A 19,696-nucleotide genomic window follows, 5' to 3' on the forward strand; every position below is an offset into this window, starting at 1 on the left:
TTCCTGAGATTCCCACACAGATATGATGAGCCTAGACCTCGACTAGATCCCTCTCTCCATTGTCACTAGTCATGTCCATCAGGAACAACACAATAGACCCATTTGAGGGTTCCCATAGGACCTTGCCCTCAAGGTGGATCAATAATTGTAGAGAATGTTGCATCCCCTGAATGGATACTGGATAATATACTCTAACTACCCCATGAGGAAGATGGGTCCTGAAATTGGGGCAGCTTGGAATGTTCCTACTCATGACCACAGAATGTGAGTTCAGGTCTACAGGGATGCAGAGGCTACGTAGGCTCCTAAGCTGAATATGGGACCCAGATCAAATTGATGGTGTCTACAGTCAATAATATTTATATACCTTTCCTATATTTGGGAGCTGGTCTCTTCCCTGATACAGCTTTCTATCCCTTTTTCCAGTCATGACATAATCTCTGCAGATAATAATTTGGATCCACCTGCATGTCAGAGGTCAGGCTCAGGAACAAAACTAGTATAGTCATGGGCCCTATAACTAAAATAAGCCTACTAGCTATTGTCAAAACAGAGACCCCAAATCTTCATCTGCAATACTTCAGCCTTTCAGTTCATGATTAGTCAACAATTTGTTTGGCTTTAAATGTTAATTCTTTTTTCAGCCACCAGGTTCCAGATGCTACCATGATGTAAACTGGACCTCCCTATGGAAAGAGAGACAGGCTAGGAGTATGGATCGACCTGACAACTCCTATGTTCAGCAGGGAAGCCAATATAGAAGGCAGACCTTCCACCTTCTGCACCCCATGATGATCCTGGGTCCATACTCCCAGAGGGTTAAAGAATAGGAAAGCTATCAGGGGAGGGGATAGGATACAGAGTTCCGGGGGTGGGAATTGTGTGGAGTTGTACCCCTCTTATCCTATGGTTTTGTCAGTTTCCTTTTTATAAATAAAAATTTTTTAAAAGTAATGGTTATAGGGCAGTTTGGTATTTGAATATTACAAACATAACTCAAACACAAAATTTAGGGCATTTCCAGGTTTGAAATAGTACAAAAATGCCTCCCTGACTGATGTTACATTGAAAACCAAGACTCCCTATTTCCACCATGTATGTGAAGGCAAAAGCTTTATTTTGTAATTTTGCTCAATATTAAGACTGGGTCTTCCCACAAAGCATTCTTCCTCTTCCAGTTTTGTGACTATTTAATACCTCTTAGTGGGGAACAGGCTTAGTAGTTTGAGAATTTGGTTCTCTCAGATATCTTTATATTTTTTTCACAGCTCTACTGCTAAAAGAGGGCAGGTAGTACTTCCCCTTACCTAAACTCTTTCCCAAGAAAGTCAGCCCTTTGGTGCTTGATTTCAGATTCATATTATAAGAGTATAGTTTAATTATGGCAGGAGTTGAAATATGTGAAGTGAGTTGTAATTGGATCACTTTAGCTTCTCCTTGCTGTCCAATGAAATTTCCTGCATTATACTTGTTATTTTTCTCCTCTAATTTTGCATTAACCTCATAAATCCCCACACTAATTTCCTGTTTTTCTTGAATGCATACTATTCTTATTTTTATATATTTTTGTTTGTCACTAAAGTTATCACTGCAGCTCAGTGCTGACACTACAAAATCACCAACCCTAGAAACCATTTTATTTCTTTTTTTCCCCTCTATTTTATTTTGATAGGACAAAGATAAATTGAGAGGGGTAGGGGATATGGAGAGGGAGAAAGAAAGAGAGATACCTGAAGACCTGCTTCACCTTTTGGGAAGCTTCCCTACTGCAGGCTGGGAGCAGGGACTGGAACCCACGTCCTTGCTCATGGTAAAGCGTGCACTCAACTATGTGCATGACTGTCTATCCTCCTCACCTCCCCCACTTATTTTTCTTGAAATGAGTAAAGTAGTTTGTACATTTGTTATGTAAGTTATTTTCCTTGGAGAAATGGAAATATTGTGAAATTCATGACATTTAAGAAAGGCTAGAATGAAAAAAATTAAGCATATTCTGCATAAACAACACATGAAAGAAATTCTGAGGTTTTGTCACTAATTCTGATGTACAACTAGTGCCTGATAATATTTCATCTTTGTTAATATTATTTTTGGTGAGCTATACTAAAATGCCTATGAAGGTAAATATATTCAGATAGCACTATAGATATTGACATCAACTGTGAAAAATAAACAATATATGAATATCTATTAATTGCCTGATTTACAGATGCCAATCTTAAATGGCATGCAGGGCAACTGAAAGATGGAATATACATTAAGGAAAACTTCCATAAAATGAAAAGCACTCATTTTGTTTTCTGTTTAAAAATCACTCTGAAGATGTCTATCTAGAGCTATCCAAAATACCATGACTACAAAGGCTATACAACTTCATATAAACTATCAAAGGTGCTGATGGAAACAGATATGCTGACAGATCATTGTAATAGAACAAATCACAAAATGAATCTTCTGCTGCAAAGGAAAGGAAAGAAAATTGAGGTAAGGAACAATAAGAAGGAATGACATAGTGGTTTTGAATATATTGAATGTGTTACAGAAAGATACTTAAAAGATTTTAACAAATTGGGTTGTCTGCATCAGGTTCAATATTTTTGAAGCTATTAAGGCTGATAATTTGTTTCTGTTGTTAGATATTACTGATAGCATGAGTGGTCAGAACTTTAGTAAGGTTATTTATATGTACACATAAAGTGCATATGTAAGAAAACTTGTTTCCCAGATAGGTAAAATATGTAAAGTTTACTTGTATTGTTTCTACAACATTTTTGTTAATGAAATTAATTTCCATTTTAAGGATGAAACATGATAGCTTGCATATGTCCCACAGAAAAAAGTATTCAATATAATAAATGTAGGAGTCATGGTTATTTCAGTTCCATTTTAATAGTAGCCAAGCCATTGCAAAAACATAGTGAATTACTCAGCATGATTTATATCAGTTATGAATTTTAATAGTTCTATATTTTGCCTCTCAATTACCTTTCTGCATGAAAATTATGCCACAATTAACTCTTCTGCCCCTCCCTCCTACAGTGCAAACTTTAACAATAACAGTGTTCTAGTGCACTAATAATGGATATTTTGATGTTTTTCAACACTTTTCTTCATGAATAAAGTCTATTTATATGTATCACTCCCAAGATTTTCTTCTGATTAGTAACACATAATATGAAGAACAACTGCATTTGTGAACTTTGACGAAATGTTCTGCTGTCCCTAAAATGAAATAATTCTTAAAATAATGCTAAAAAATTAGCAGCATGTACCTTGTAGAATTTTTTTTTTTATTTAAGAAAGGATTAATTAACAAAACCATAGGGTAGAAGGGTTACAACTCCACACAATTCACACAACCCAATCTCCATATCCCACCCCCTCCTCTGATAGCTTTCCCATTCTCTATCCCTCTGGGAGCATGGACCCAGGGTCATTGTGGGTTGAAGAAGGTAGAAGGTCTGGCTTCTGTAATTGCTTCCCCACTGAACATGGGCGTTGACTGGTCAGTCCATACTCCCAGTCTGCCTCTCTCTTTCCCTAGTAAGGTGTGTCTCTGGGGAAGCTGAGCTCCAGGACATATTGGTGGGGTCTTCAATCCAGGGAAGCCTGGCCAGCATCCTGATGGCATCTGGAACCTGGTGACTGAAAAGAGAGTTAACATACAAAGCCAAACAAATTGTTGAGCAATCATGGACCCAAAGCTTGGAATAGTGGAGAGGAAATGTTAGGGAGGTACTCACTGCAAACTCTAGTGTACTTCTGTTTTCAGGTATATATTTTGCAGTAGTTTATGGATATGTGTGAACGTATGCTCTCTCACAGAAACTGGTGAATATCTAGGTTTTGGGACTTTGTTAGAAAGTGAACCACCTGAGATGGAATTAGAGTATACTATGAAAGGAAAGGTCTCACTCAAGTAATGAAGCTGAAGGGTTGTCATTCCACACGTGAAGTCTCTGGATACAGTCTGAAGTGAAGCATGTGGAGGTGACAATCGTTGTGTTGGTTAGGTTGTGATCAGTGGATGCAATATTATTTATATGGATTGGGAGAGGCATACGGGAAAGTGGGCCCTATCCAAGGGTTCCAGGACTGGGAGAAGTAGAGGCTCTATAGTGGAGATATGAGGTTCCTGCTGTCTTAGGGTTCAAAAAGACAATCGATAGTTAATATTATCATAACATTATTTGGGAATTGGGTTAACTTTGAAAGGTATTTTTGTTAGGGTTTGCTGTATACTACCCAGTATCTTGTATATAGCTGTGCTATTGGATGCTTCTGATCTACTTGGTCTAGGCTTTTGAGAGAGTCTGCATATCAAATACATAACCTATATATTAAAAAGATTCAGTTTGTGTTTTGAAAAACTTTGAGACATACAAATGAGTTTCCCCCTCTCATATTAATTAACTAGTGATTTATATGTCTACATTTTTCTAGGAGTGCACATAAACACCATTCCCACCACCAAAAGACTGTGACCCATCCCTCCCACCGACTCCCACCCCCCACTGGCCCAGGAAGATGCATGTCTACCCCTCACCACAGGGTTTTTACTTTGGTGCCCTACTTACAATTTGGTCAGGTCCTGCTTTTAGTTTCCCTTTCAGATCTTCTTACTCAATTTCTGTTGATGAGTGGGATCATCCCATACTCATCTTTATCTTTCTGCCTTGCTCACTTAACATAATTCCTTCTAGCTCTGTCCAGGATGGGTCAGAGAAGGTGGGTTCATTGTTCTTGATAGCTGCATAGTATTCCATTGTGTATATATACCACAGCTTTCTCAGCCACTCATCTGTTGTTGGGCACCTGGGTTGCTTCCAGGTTTTAGCTATTATGAATTGTGCTGCTATGAACATAGGAGTACACACCTCTTTTTGGTTGGGTGTTATGGAGTCCTTGGGGTATAACCCCAGGAGACGAATTAATGGATCATATGGAAGGTCCATGTCTAGCCTTGTGAGAGTTTTACAGACTGCTCTCCACAGAGGCAGGACCAATTTACATTCCCACCAGCAATGTAAAAGGGTTCCTCTGTCCCCACAACCTCTCCAGCATTTGTTGCTGCTGTCCTTTTTGATGTATGGCATTCTTACAGGAGTGAGGTGGTATCTTAGTGTTGTCTTAATTTGCATTTCTCTGACAATCAGTGACCTAGAGCAGTTTTTCATATGTTTGTTAGCCTTTTGGATCTCCTCTGTAGTGAATGTTTTGTGCATATCCTCTGCCCATTTTTGGATGGGGTCATTTGCTTTTTTGGTGCTAAGTTTGCTGAGCTCTTTATATATTTTGGTGATTAGTTTCTTGTCTTATGTATGGCATGTGAAGATCTTCTCCCATTCTGTGAGGGGTCTCTATATTGTGTGATAGTTTCTTTGTATGTGCAGAAGCTTTTCAATTTGATGTCGTCCCATTGGTTTGTTTCTGCTTTAGTCTTCCTTGCAATTGGGTGTGATTCATCAAAGATGTCCTTGAGGTATATGTGGGAAAGTGTTTTACCAATGTTTTCCTCTAAATATTTGATTGTTTCTGGTCTGACATCTAGGTCTTTGATCCATTTGGAGTTGATTTTTGTTTCTGGTGAGATAAAGTGGTTCAATTTCATTCTTCTGCATGTTACAACCCAATTTTTCCAGCACCATTTAATGAAGAGAGCCTTCTTTTTCCATTTTATCCTTTGGGCCCCCTTATCAAAGATTAGATGCCCATAGGTGTGGGGATTTATTTCTGGGCTTTCAATTCTGTTCCACTGTTCTGTGTGCCTATTTTTGTTCCAGTACCATGCTGTTTTGATGAAGATGGCCTTATAATAAAGTTTAAGGTCTGGGAGTGTGGTGCCTCCATTACTGTTTCTTTTCCTCAAGATGGTTTTGGCAATTCTAGGTTTTTTCAGGTTCCAGATAAATGATTGTAGTGTTTGTTCTATTCTCTTAAAGAAGCTTGGTGGAACTTTGATGGGTATTGCATTAAATTTGTATATGGCTCTGGGGAGAATATTCATTTTGATGATATTTATTCTTCCAATCCATGAGCATGGGATATCTTTCCATTTCTTGGTATCAGTTTCTATTTCCTTGAGTAGCAACTCATAGTTTTCAGCATACAAGTCTTTCACTTCTTTGGTCAACTTTATTCCTAGGTATTTGATTGATTTTGCTGAAACAGTCAATGGGAGTGATTTCTGGATGTCTTCTTCTTCAGATTCAGTGTTTGCATAAAGAAACGCCACTGATTTTTGTACATTGATTTTGTAGCCTGATACCTAGCTATATTGCCTAATAACTTCCAGTAGTTTTCTGCTGGATTCTTTGTATTCTGGTATTTCTATGTATACTATCATATCATCTGCAAATAGTGAGAGCTTGACTTCTTCCCTTCCAATCTGCATTCCTTTGATTTCTTTCTCTTGCCTGATTGCTATGGCAAGAAATTCAATACTATTTTGAAGAGTAACGGTGACAGTGGACAGCCCTCTCTAGTCCCTGATCTGAGGGGGAATGCTTTCAGATTCTGTCCATTGAGTATGATGTTGGCTGTAGGTTTGCTATATATAGACTCCACTATCTTGAGGAATTTCCCATATATTCCCATTATTTGTAGAGTTTTGAGCATGAATGGGTGTTGGATTTTGTCAAAGGCTTTCTCTGCATCTATTGAGATAATCATGTGGTTTTTGGCTTTGCTTTTATTGATGTGGTGAATGACATTGATTGACTTACGGATATTGAACCAGCCTTGCATTCCTGGGATGAATCCCACTTGGTCATGATGAACTATCTTTTTGATGTGTTGCTGTATCTGGTTGGCCAAGATCTTGTTTAATATTTTGGCATCTATGTTCATCAGAGATATTGGTCTGTATTTTTCCTTTTTTGTTCTGTCCCTATCAGCTTTTGGTATCAGGGTGATGTTGGCTACATAGAAGGTGGAAGGGAGTATTCCTATTTCTTCAATCTTATGGAAAAGCTTCAGAAGTATGGGTAATAACTGTTTCTTTAAAGTTTTGTAGAATTCGTTTGTGAAGCCATCTGTTCCAGGACTTTTGTTGTTTGGGAGATTCTTAATAACAGTTTCAATTTCTTTGTCTGTGATTGGTGCATTTAGATTTTGTAGTTCTTCTTGGTTCAGTTTTGGAAGGGCATATGCCTCTAGGAATTGTTCCATTTCTTCCAGATTCTCTAGCTTGGTGGCGTATAGTTCTTCATAAAAGTTTCACAGGATTCTCTGGATTTCTGTGCTGTCAGTTGTGATATCTCCTCCATCGTTTACAATTCTATTAATTTGAGTCTTCTCTCTTTTTTGTTTGGTGAGTCTGGCTAGGGGTTTGTCAATTTTGTTTAATCTTCCAAAGAACCAACTTTTGGCTTAATTGATCTTTTGTATGGTTCTTTTATTTTCGATGTTGTTTATTTCTGCTCTAACTTTCGTGATTTCTGTCCTTCTGGTTGCTTTAGGGTTCCTTTGTTCCTCTTCCTCTAAGTCCTTGAGGTATGCAGTAAGGTCATTCATGTGAGCTTCTTCTTGGTGTTTAATATGTGATGCTATGGCTATAAGTTTCCCTCTCAGAACTGCTTTAGCTGTGTCCCAAATATTTTGATAGGTTGTGTCTTCATTTTCATTTGTTTCCAGGAACATTTGTATTTCCTACTTGAGTGAATATCTGTCCCAGTGGTTCTTAAGGAGTGTGTTGTTTAGTTTCCAAATTCTGTTAGTTTTTATTCATTTTCTGTTTGTTGTTAAATGTTAGTTTTACTGAGGCGGACCTACGAGCAGCAGATCGCTTTCTCTCCTCTCCTCTCCTCTCCGGGATCAACTAGGAATACCAAAGGAGACCACCCGGACCGAAACAAGACAGGACTAGAATGACCACAGAAACCCAGTAAATCACCCGTGAGTACAAACACGCGTGGCTGGTGACAGAGAGGAGAGAGGGGCCTAAGGAGAGATTAAGTGACTGCTAACAGTTCAACAGTTTGTCAGTGGAGACACCACCTCCAGTCTGCTCCACCAACAAGGGGACAGCTGAAGGGAGGAAAGGACTCCCCAGAGACTCACCAAGTACAACTCTGAGTCTCGATTGCTACTACCCTCAGAATCTGGAGCAGCAACAGGGAGGGACACCAGGGCACAGGGATCTAACCGGGAAACTCAGGAGAAGACCTATACCTCGGTGGCATAGCTGAAGGGCTGTGAAAGTCTCTTTGCATAACCACTGGATTATCTCTGCCACACCCTGCTTTATCTCTTGGTCAGGAGTCATTGATTAAGCCAAGAAGCCTATTGATAGTTTAAAAGCCCTCAGGCTACAATAGCCTACAGGGGAAAAAAAAAAAAGGCTTTTACACCACTGAACTCCAACTCAGGGATTGAAAAAACTGTTAACTTATATAAAATGGTTAAAACAACAAGAAAAAATATTGGAGACTCGAACCAGGACAAGAGTCCAGCTAAAAGTCCTCCAGAGGGCGAAGCACAAAACAACGAGTTCAACATCCAAACATTAGCTAAGGAAATAATAACAGGAGTGAGTAAAGAATTTGAAAAAATTGTAATCAGAACTGCAGGAACAACAAATGAGAATACGGAAGAAAATTCTAATAATCGCATGGTTATTAGAGAGCTGAAAGCTGAAATTGCTGAGCTAAGAAGGCAACTAGCTGAACAAGCTAAAACAGTATCAGAGCAGGGCAACAAAATAGATGAACTCCAGAAAGCAGTAGAGGGCAGAGAGAATAGAATCAATGAGGCTGAAGACAGAATTAGCAAGATTGAGGATGAATTAGAGACAACTAAAAAAGAAGTAAGAGATCTCAAAAAGAGATTAAGAGATGCTGAAAACAACAACAGAGTCCTATGGGATGACTTCAAAAGAAACAATATACGCATTATTGGCTTACCAGAGGAAGAAAGAGAAGGGGAGGAAGAAAGCGTTCTCCAGGCCATAATAGCTGAAAATTTCTCTAGTCTAGACAACACCAAAGACATAAAGATTCAAGAAGCCCAGAGGGTCCCAAACAGAATTAACCCAGACCTAAAGACACCAAGACATGTCATACTTAGATTGGAAAGGAATAAGGATAAAGAAAGGATCCTCAAGGCTGCAAGAGAAAAACAAAGAGTCACCTACAAAGGAAAACCCATAAGATTAGCAGCAGACTTCTCCATACAAACACTACAGGCCAGAAGAGAATGGCAAGATATCTATCGAGTGCTCCATGAGAAAGGCTTTCAGCCAAGAATACTATATCCTGCTAGATTGTCATTCAGACTAGATGGAAGCATCAAAACCTTCTCAGACAAGCAACAGTTGAAGGAAGCAACCATCACCAAGCCTGCCCTGAAAGGTCTCCTATAAACAACCAGACGACCACAAATAGAACATATATCAAAACACTCTAAAACTCTACAAGAACGGCGTTAAAATATCTTCAATATTTGATATCAATAAATGTGAATGGCCTGAATTCACCTATTAAAAGACACAGAGTAGGAAGATGGATCAGAAAACACAACCCAACAATATGTTGTCTACAGGAAACTCACCTAACGCAACAAGACAAACACAGACTTAAAGTGAAAGGATGGAAAACTATCATTCAAGCCAATGGCCCACAAAAAAAGGGCAGGAACAGCTATTCTCATATCTGACATGATAGACTTTAAAATAGATAAGATTAAAAAAGATAGGAATGGACACTACTTAATGCTCAGAGGATCAGTCAATCAAGAGGACTTAACAATTATTAATATCTATGCACCCAATGAGAAGCCATCTAAATACATCAAACTTCTACTGAAAGAGCTACAGCAATATATTAACAGTAACACAATCATAGTAGGGGACTTCAACACCCCACTATCTCAACTTGACAGATCATCCAGGAAGAAAATCAGTAAAGACATAAGGGAGCTAAATGAAGAGATAGATAAACTAGAACTATTGGACATTTTCAGAGTCATTCATCCCAAGAAACGGGAATACACATTTTACTCAAATCCACATGGATCATTCTCAAGGATAGACCATATGTTAGGCCACAAAGACAGCATCAGCCTATTCAAGAGCACTGAAATCATCCCAAGCATCTTCTCAGACCACAGTGGAATTAAACTAACACTTAACAATCAACAAAAGATTAGTAACAGTGCCGAAATGTGGAAGCTCAACAGTACACTTCTTAACAACTTCTGGGTCAAAGAGGAAATCAAGGAAGAAATCAAAATGTTTCGAGAGTTCAATGAAAATGAAGACACAAGCTATCAAAATATTTGGGACACAGCTAAAGCAGTCCTAAGAGGGAAGTTCATAGCTATACAAGCACACATTAAGAAACAAGAAAAGGCACAAATAAACAGCCTGATTGCACATCTTAAAGACCTAGAAGAAGAACAACAAAGGAACCCTAAAGCAACCAGAAGGACAGAAATTACTAAAGTTAGAGCAGAAATAAATAACATTGAGAATAGGAAAACCATACAAAAGATCAATGAAAGTAAATGTTGGTTCTTCGAAAGAGTAAACAAAATCAACAAACCTTTAGCCAGACTCACAAAACAAAAAAGGGAGAAGACCAAAATAAATCGGATAGTAAATGAGAGAGGAGATATCACAACAGACACTGCAGAAATCCAACATATCATGCGAGGCTTCTATGAACAACTATATGCCACCAAGTTAGAGAACCTGGAAGAAATGAATGATTTCCTAGATACCTACCAACTTCCAAAACTAAGTAAAGAGGAAGTGGATAACATGAACAGGCCCATCACAGCTAATGAAATTGAAACAGTTATCAAAAATCTTCCCAAAAATAAAAGTCCTGGACCAGATGGTTTTACAAATGAATTCTACAAAACTTTCAAAGAAGAACTAATACCTCTACTTTTAAAAGTCTTCCAGAAGATTGAAGACACTGGAATACTCCCTGCCAGCTTCTATGAAGCCAACATCACCCTGATACCAAAAGCAGACAGGGACACAACCAAAAAAGAAAACTACAGACCAATATCTCTGATGAACATAGATGCAAAAATATTGAACAAAATTCTAGCCAACCGGATACAGCAGTATATCAAAAAAATTGTTCATCATGACCAAGTGGGGTTTATCCCAGGCATGCAAGGTTGGTTTAATATACGTAAATCAATCAATGTGATCCACCACATCAACAAAAGCAAGACCAAAAACCACATGGTCATATCAATAGATGCAGAGAAAGCCTTTGACAAAATACAACATCCCTTTATGATCAAAACACTACAAAAAATAGGAATAGATGGAAAATTCCTGAAGATAGTGGAGTCTATATATAGCAAACCTACAGCCAACATCATACTCAATGGTGAAAAACTGGAAGCATTTCCCCTCAGATCAGGTACTAGACAGGGCTGCCCACTATCACCATTACTATTCAACATAGTGTTGGAAGTTCTTGCCATAGCAATCAGGCAGGAGCAAGGAATTAAAGGAATACAGATTGGAAGAGAAGAAGTCAAACTCTCCTTATTTGCAGATGACATGATAGTATACATGGAAAAACCTAAGGAATCTAGCAAGAAGCTTTTGGAAATCATCAGGCAATACAGTAATGTGTCAGGCTATAAAATTAACATTCAAAAGTCAGTGGCATTCCTCTATGCAAACACTAAGTTAGAAGAAATTGAAATCCAGAAATCAGTTCCTTTTTCTATAGCAACAAAAACAATAAAATATCTAGGAATAAACCTAACCAAAGAAGTGAAAGACTTGTATACTGAAAATTATGAGTCACTACTCAAAGAAATTGAAAAAGACACAAAGAAGTGGAAAGATATTCCATGTTCATGGGTTGGAAGAATTAACATCATCAAAATGAATATATTACCCAGAGCCATCTACAAATTTAATGCTATCCCCATCAAGATCCCAAGCACATTTTTTAGGAGAATAGAACAAATGCTACAAATGTTTATCTGGAACCAGAAAAGACCTAGAATTGCCAAAACAATCTTGAGAAAAAAGAACAGAACCGGAGGCATCACACTGCCAGATCTCAAACTATATTATAGGGCCATTATCATCAAAACTGCTTGGTACTGGAACATGAACAGACACACTGACCAGTGGAATAGAATTGAGAGCCCAGAAATGAGGCCCCACACCTATGGACATCTAATCTTTGACAAAGGGGCCCAGACTATTACATGGGGAAAGCAGAGTCTCTTCAACAAATGGTGTTGGAAACAATGGGTTGAAACATGCAGAAGAATGAAGCTGAATCACTGTATTTCACCAAATACAAAAGTAAATTCCAAGTGGATCAAGGACTTGGATGTTAGACCAGAAACTATCAGATACTTAGAGGAAAATATTGGAAGAACTTTTTTCCGCATAAATTTTAAAGACATTTTCAATGAAACGAATCCAATTACAAGGAAGACTAAGGCAAGTATAAACCTATGGGACTACATCAAATTAAAAAGCTTCACAGCAAAAGAAACCACTACCCAAATCAAGAGACCCCTCACAGAATGGGAGAAGATCTTTACATGCCATACATCAGATAAGAGTTTAATAACCAACATACATAAAGAGCTTACCAAACTCAACAACAAGACAACAAATAACCCCATCCAAAAATGGGGGGAGGAATTGGACAGAATATTCACCACAGAAGAGATCCCAAAGGCTGAGAAACACATGAAAAAATGCTCCAAGTCTCTGATTGTCAGAGAAATGCAAATCAAGACAACAATGAGATATCACTTCACTCCTGTGAGAATGTCACACATCAGAAAAGGTAACAGCAGCAAATGCTGGAGAGGGTTTGGGGTCAAAGGAACCCTCCTGCACTGCTGGTGGGAATGTCAATTGGTCCAACCTCTGTGAAGAACAGTGTGGAGAAGTCTCAGAAGGCTAGAAATGGAACTACTCTATGACCCTGCAATTCCTCTCCTGGGGATATATCCTAAGGAACCCAACATATCCATCCAAAAAGATCTGTGTACACATATGTTCTTGGCAGCACAATTTGTAATAGCCAAAACCTGGAAACAACCCAGTTGTCCAACAACAGATGAGTGGCTGAGCAAGTTGTGGTATATATACACAATGGAATACTACTCAGCTGTAAAAAAGATGACTTCACCGTTTTCAGCCGATCTTGGATGGACCTTGAAAAAATCATGTTGAGTGAAATAAGTCAGAAACAGAAGGATGAATATGGGATGATCTCACTCTCAGGCCGAATTTGAAAAACAAGATTAGAAAAGAAAACACAAGTCGAACCTGAAATGGAATTGGAGTATTACACCAAAGTAAAAGACTCTGGGGTGGGTGGGTGGGTGGGGAGAATACAGGTCCATGAAAAATGATGAATGAAATAGTGGGGGTTGCATTGTTAAATGGGAATCTGGGGAATGTTATGCATGTAAAAAAAAAAAAAAAAAGAAGTAGAAACGCAAAGCAGAAATTGACTGAGTTTGGAGTATGGCACCAAAGTAAGAAAGCAGAAGTATACTAGAGTTTGCAGTGAGTACCTCCCTAATACTTCCTCTCCACTTTTCCAAGCTTCGGGTCCATGATTGCTCAACAATTTGTTTGGCTTTGTATGTTAACTCTCTTTTCAGTCACCAGGTTCCAGGTGTCATCAGGATGCCGGCCAGACTTCCCTGGATAGAAGACACCACCAATGTGTCCTGGAGCTCAGCTTCCCCAGAGACCCATCCTACCAGGGAAAGAGAGAGGCAGACTGGGAGTATGGACCGACCAGTCAACGCCCATGTTCAGCGAGGAAGCAATTACAGAAGCCAGACCTTCTACCTTCTGCAACCCTCAATGACCCTGGGTCCATGCTCCCAGAGGGATAGAGAATGGGAAAGCTATCGGGGGAGGGGGTGGGATATGGAGATTGGGCGGTGGGAATTGTGTGGAGTTGTACCCCTCCTACCCTATGGTTTTGTTAATTAATCCTTTCTTAAATAAAAAATAAAGAAAGAAAATAAAAGAAAAAAAAAAGAAAGAAAAGAAAAAAAAATGTTAGTTTTACTCCACTGTGGTCTGAGAAGATACTTGGGATGATTTCGATGCTCTTGAATTTATTGATACTGTCTTTGTGGCCTAACATGTGGTCTATCCTTGAGTATGTGTTATGTGGATTTGAAAAGAAGATGTATTCCAGTTTTTGGGGGTGGAGGAGTCTGAAAATGTCCAAAAGGTCTAGTCTGTCGATTTCTTCATTCAATTCTCTTGTATCTTTATTGTTTCTCTTCTTTGTTGATCTGTCTAAGTCTGAGAGTGGGGTATTGAAGTCTCCCACTATTATTGTATTACTATTGATGTATTTTTGAAATTCTTTCAGTAGGTGCTTAATGTATTTAGATGGTCCCTCATTGGGTGCATAGATGTTAATAATTGTTAAGTATTCTTGGTTGATTGATCCTTTAATCATTATGTAATGTCCTTGCCTATCTTTTATTACTTTATTTAATTTAAAATCTATCGTGTCTGAGATGAGAATGGCTGTTCCTGCCCTTTTTGTGGTCTGTTAGCCTGTATGATAGTTTTCCATCCTTTCACTTTAAGTCTGTGTTTATCTGGTTGTGACAGATGAGATTCTTGCAAGCAGCATATGGTTGGGTTATGTTTTCTGATCCATCCCCCCACCCTGTGCCTTTTGATGGGTGAATTTAAGCCATTGACATTTATTGATATCATGGATTTAATGTATTGTAGTGTCATTGTTCAAAAAAAATTTTTTTCTTTGCTCTGATATATTGCAAGTATTATAGTGATGTTCTTATTTATAAAAGGTCTATTAGAACCTCTTTCAGGGCCGGCTTGGTGATGTTTGCCTCCTTTAACTGTTGTTTGTCTAAGAAGGTTTTGATCCCTCCATCCAGTTTGAATGAAAGTCTATCAGGATATATTATTCTTGGTTGAAACCCTTTTTCATTCAAGGCTCGATAGATATCTTGCCATTCCATTCTGCCTTTTAGAGTTTGAGTGGAGAAGTCTGCAGATAATCTTGTGGGTTTTCCCTTGTATGTAACTTTTTGTTTCTCTCTTGCAGCCTTTAGGATCCTTTCTTTATCCTTACTTCTTCTCATTATGACTATGATGTGTCTTGGTGTCTTCAGGTCTGGGTTGATTCTGTTTGGTACTCTCTGGGCCTCTTGAATCTTGATATCCTTTCTGTTATTCAGGTCTGGGAAGTTTTCTTCTATTATTTCCTCTAGAATGTTTGCTTCCCCTTCCTCTCTTCCTCTGGCAGTCCAATTATGCAAATGTTACTTCTTTTGAGATCATCCCATATGTCTCTGTTGTTGTTTTCAGTGTCTCTCAATCTCTTTTTAAGCTCTTTCACCTCTTTCTTCGTTTTCTCTACCTCATCCTCTGTCTGACTAATTATGCTTTCTGCTTCTGTTAGTCTGCTTTCCCTTGCCTCAGCTTCTTTTTTCATTACAGCTATTTTTGCTTTCAGTTCTCTAATTGCCTCAAGATAATCAGTATTGTCCTTGGGGGTCTCAACTGTTGTTTCCCTAATATTGCCATTCCTTTCTTCTAATGTTGTTTTCATTTCTGTGATTAATAAGTTTATTATTGCTTGCATACTTTTCTTATCTGTGCTTACTTCTGGCTGATTTGTACTTTCTTCTGGGCTCTTGTCTTTATTCATTGGAGTAGCAGTTTTATTTGTTTTTGATCTACCCATTTTTTTGATTTATGTGTTTCTTTCTTCTTTTTTTTATGCTCTGTTGTTCCTCAGTTATTGTGTCTTGAGCACAAGCAACACTGTACTAAATACCTTTATGACAATTGCACTCACCAACCTCAGGAATTACAGTAGCAAGTGAAGCAAGTATTGAAGCAGTTTAATCGTTACCAGTTAGCCAAACAATTTCTCCAGTTCGTGAAAAAAATAGTAACCACAACCCAGTGAATAAGAAAGAGAAGTGATAGAAGGGATAGCAAGAATAGACAGTTATGCAAATCTACTATCCACTGTATATTCTAGGGGGAATATTAAGAGGGGAAAGGGAACTAGAGCAGAGATACACACATAGAGAGTCCACTCTGAGTCAGATTTCTTCCCCAAAATAATTCACAAATTCAGAAAGGCAAAGAAGAAGGAAGAAGTGTATGACAAGATAAAAAAAAAGAAAAGAAAAAGAAAGAAAAGACAAGAGAGAGAAAAGGGAAAAGATAAGAAAAAGAGCTGTAATTAAAGAGCAGTAAAAGGAAAGGTTTTTTTATTACTTTATTTTTAATTTAATTTAATTTAATTTTTTTGATTAGCTAGGAGGGGGAGCGAGGGGAGAGTCTGTAGAGGAGGTAGGATTAAGGAGACAAGTTCCTCCCACAATAGATAAGATGCCCACTACCCTAGCACTGAAATATATGCTAAGAGTTAATTCTGCTCAGCCTATGGGGGGGTAAGATATATGCCTTTATATAATATTAATAGTAAAATAGTGCAGGGTAAAAAAAAATAAAATAAAAACCCTGTCCCAGATTACCTCAAACTTTGTGATCAGAGGCAGCTGATTGTTAAGAATGAGAAAAAAAAAAAAACTTCAGGACTAGACAAGGATAGCTGAAATAGACAGTTATGCAAATCTACTATCTACTGTATATTCTAGGGGTAGCTAAAGGAGGAAGGGAAGTTGAGCAGAGATACTCACAGTGAGAGTCCACACTGAGTCAGAATTCTTCCCCCAAATAATTCCCAAATGTGTATCAGTGAATTCAAAAAAGTACACTGTTTGGTGGTGTGGGGGCTGGGGGCTGTGGCTTTGGAAGCTGTAGGATTAAGGAAAAAAGGATGACAAGAATGAGAAAAAGAGGGAAAAAAAAGAAAGAGAGAGAAAAAAAGATAAGAAAAAGAACAGTCATAAAAAAGCAGTGAAAGGAAAGGTTTTTTTTAATTTATTTATTTTTAATTATTTAATTAGCTATACGGGGTGAGATGGGGGGAGTTGGCTACTTAGAAAGAAAAAAGGCCAGAGGTTTCAGAAGGGTATAGACTTAGAATGAATGATACTCCCTGGTGGGACAGGAATTTGGTAAAGAAAGAAGTTCCTAGCAGGGGAGCCTGCTAGTAGCTTTTCCCCAGGGACTGGTTATGTGTGTGTGTGTGGGGGGGGGGAGGTATGCTTAAAAATTAAAAGGAAAAAAATTTTTACCCTTTTTTCCTACTCTAATTCTTAACCCAAATTAAGTTATAGTCACCTCTTTGGTGTCACCACTAGGACCCCTTATTGACTGGCCTACTAAAGGCAGAAAATCCTACCGTTTCCAGGAAATGTGGTCAGAGCTCAAGCCACTAGCAGCTTCTCAGTCCTCCATCTCCCGGGAACCCCCCTTTGTAGACTTTTTAAGAGATGTATATTCAGTCACATAACACTAATGTAAAGGTGTGACATAAAAGGGTACTGAAATCTAATGAGTTTCCAATACTTTATGAGTTCAAGTTCAGCTAGAAGTTTAGTTTTTAACACATAAGGATAAAATTACTTGCCAAAAAAGATTGATGATTGGCAGTAGTACAAGAAGATGGTGGGAATGGCGTTGGTGTAGGTTTGGAAACAGATTTCCTCGTTCTTCTACCTGCTGCTTATAGACCTCTACATACTAGAACTTGAAGTGAACTGTACTCAGTTTCATGCTGGCTTCCATCATGTTAGTTTCCAGTTAATTGCTGAATCCATTTTTCATGCCTTAACGTATCATATTTATATTAAACTGCTTTGAAATTGTACAATAGACAGGATCTGATCCAGATTAAAAAAAAAAAGGTTTTTTAGAGGAGAATCACATTGTGAAAGTGTAGTAGACTTCATCAGATGTCATTAGAAATTACTTGATGTCAACAAAACCAAACCTATATAAAGACTGAAAACAGATGTAAGTAGAATACAAGACAATCCTACTCATATTAGGCTCTTGATTTTCATTTCAAGAGATACCTGCATAGAGTTTTTGCAAATTTGAACATTGTAGTTGCTTGTACTTTGATAACAGGATTTTTCTTTTATTTTAAATTTATTTATTTATAAAATGTAGACACTGTCAAGACCATAGCATAAGGAGGTACAATTCCCACCACTAGAGCTCCATATCCCATGCACTCCCCTGATAGCTTTCCTATTCTTTAACCCTGTGGGAGTATGGACCCAGGGTGCAGAACGTGGAAGGTCTGGCTTCTGTAATTGCTTCCCCACTGAACATGGGCATTGATAGGTCGGTCCATACTCCCAGCCTGTCTCTCTCTTTCCTTGGTGGGGCAGGGCTCTGAAGAAGTGGAGCTCTAGGTCACATTGGTGGGGTCATCTGTCCAGGGAGATAACAGTGTTTTTCTTGGCAGCAGTACTGAGACCTTGCATATGTGTGGTTTCATCAATCCCCTTATTTACTTTATCTTGGCGAGGGTGAGGATGAGACACCACAGCACACAGGTTTCCTCCTAGTGTGGTGTTGGTCTATTTACATAATCATTGTTTTGTCTGAGACCCACCCTGTCTGCAGGGCACTGGTTTAATCCCCACTGGTTCACACTCACTTTTGCTCTGCCCCCTCTCCTAGTCACACCCTGTTTCCCACCATTTAATCCCCACTGGTTTGCAATCTCTTTTCGCTCCACCCTCTCTATATCACATCCTGTTTTCTACCCTACTATTTCCTTCTTGGCTAGTATAAATACAGATTCTCTTCTGGTTAAACACACATTGGATTGCCTTCTGGCTCTGAGAGTCCCAGAGTCTCTCTCCTGCGACACTAGCCCAACATGAGTTCCTGCTCCCTCTCCCACGCAGCAGCCTAGTTTGGCTCTAGTAGAGTTCCCTCCAACCCAGAGAGCACGTGCTCAGGAAGAAGCACCCTCAGGCTATCCCGGCAGTGTGGCACTCTTAGTTGTGATTCACGCATGGGAAAAGCATGCAACTGTAACATATCAAGAGCTGCTCTCCACCCTGTTATCAATTGTTTCTTAACTTTTGTGATTTTTTTCAACATTACATAATGTAAGCTCTTCTCTCTCTCTCTCTCTCTCTCTCTCTCTCTCTCCCTTTCTATAAGATTTCCTTTATGCAACTTTCCATATGTTTATAATTGCTTCTTTTATTAAAACTCAAAGTAGGGCACCAAAGTAAAAACCCTGGGTGGAAGATGAGGGTGGATGTTCAGCTTCATGGGGTGGTGGGGGGTGGTGGTATGGAACACATTCTTTTGGTGGTGGGAATGGTGTTTATGTACACTCCTACTAATCTGTAGTCATATAAGTCACTATTAAAGTAATATGAGAGGGGAAAACTTATTGAATACTGCACAGACTATTTTTAATACATAGGCTGAGTTTTTGATATGTTGACTCTCTTAAAAGCTTAGTCCAGGGAGAACAAAAGCAACTGGTGAAATAGCTATGTGCAAATAATGTCAATGGACATAAAATATGGTGATGATGTGTGTGATACAGTAAATCCTAACAAAGGGATTTTTCAAAGTTAGCCCAACTGCCAAACAGTGTGATTTTTGAAATAACTATTGTCTTCTTAAACCCTAACACAGCAGGAATACCCTGCTTCCTCTATAGAGCTTATGTTTCTCCCAATCCTGGAACCTCTGGGGTGGCGCTCACTTCCCTGAATGCTTCTCTCAAGACATACCGAATGATATTGCATGTGCCGATTCCAACCTAATCAATGCAACAAGTAT

This window comes from Erinaceus europaeus, chromosome 3, assembly GCF_950295315.1.
Source record: "Erinaceus europaeus chromosome 3, mEriEur2.1, whole genome shotgun sequence".
Classification (NCBI taxonomy): domain Eukaryota; kingdom Metazoa; phylum Chordata; class Mammalia; order Eulipotyphla; family Erinaceidae; genus Erinaceus; species Erinaceus europaeus.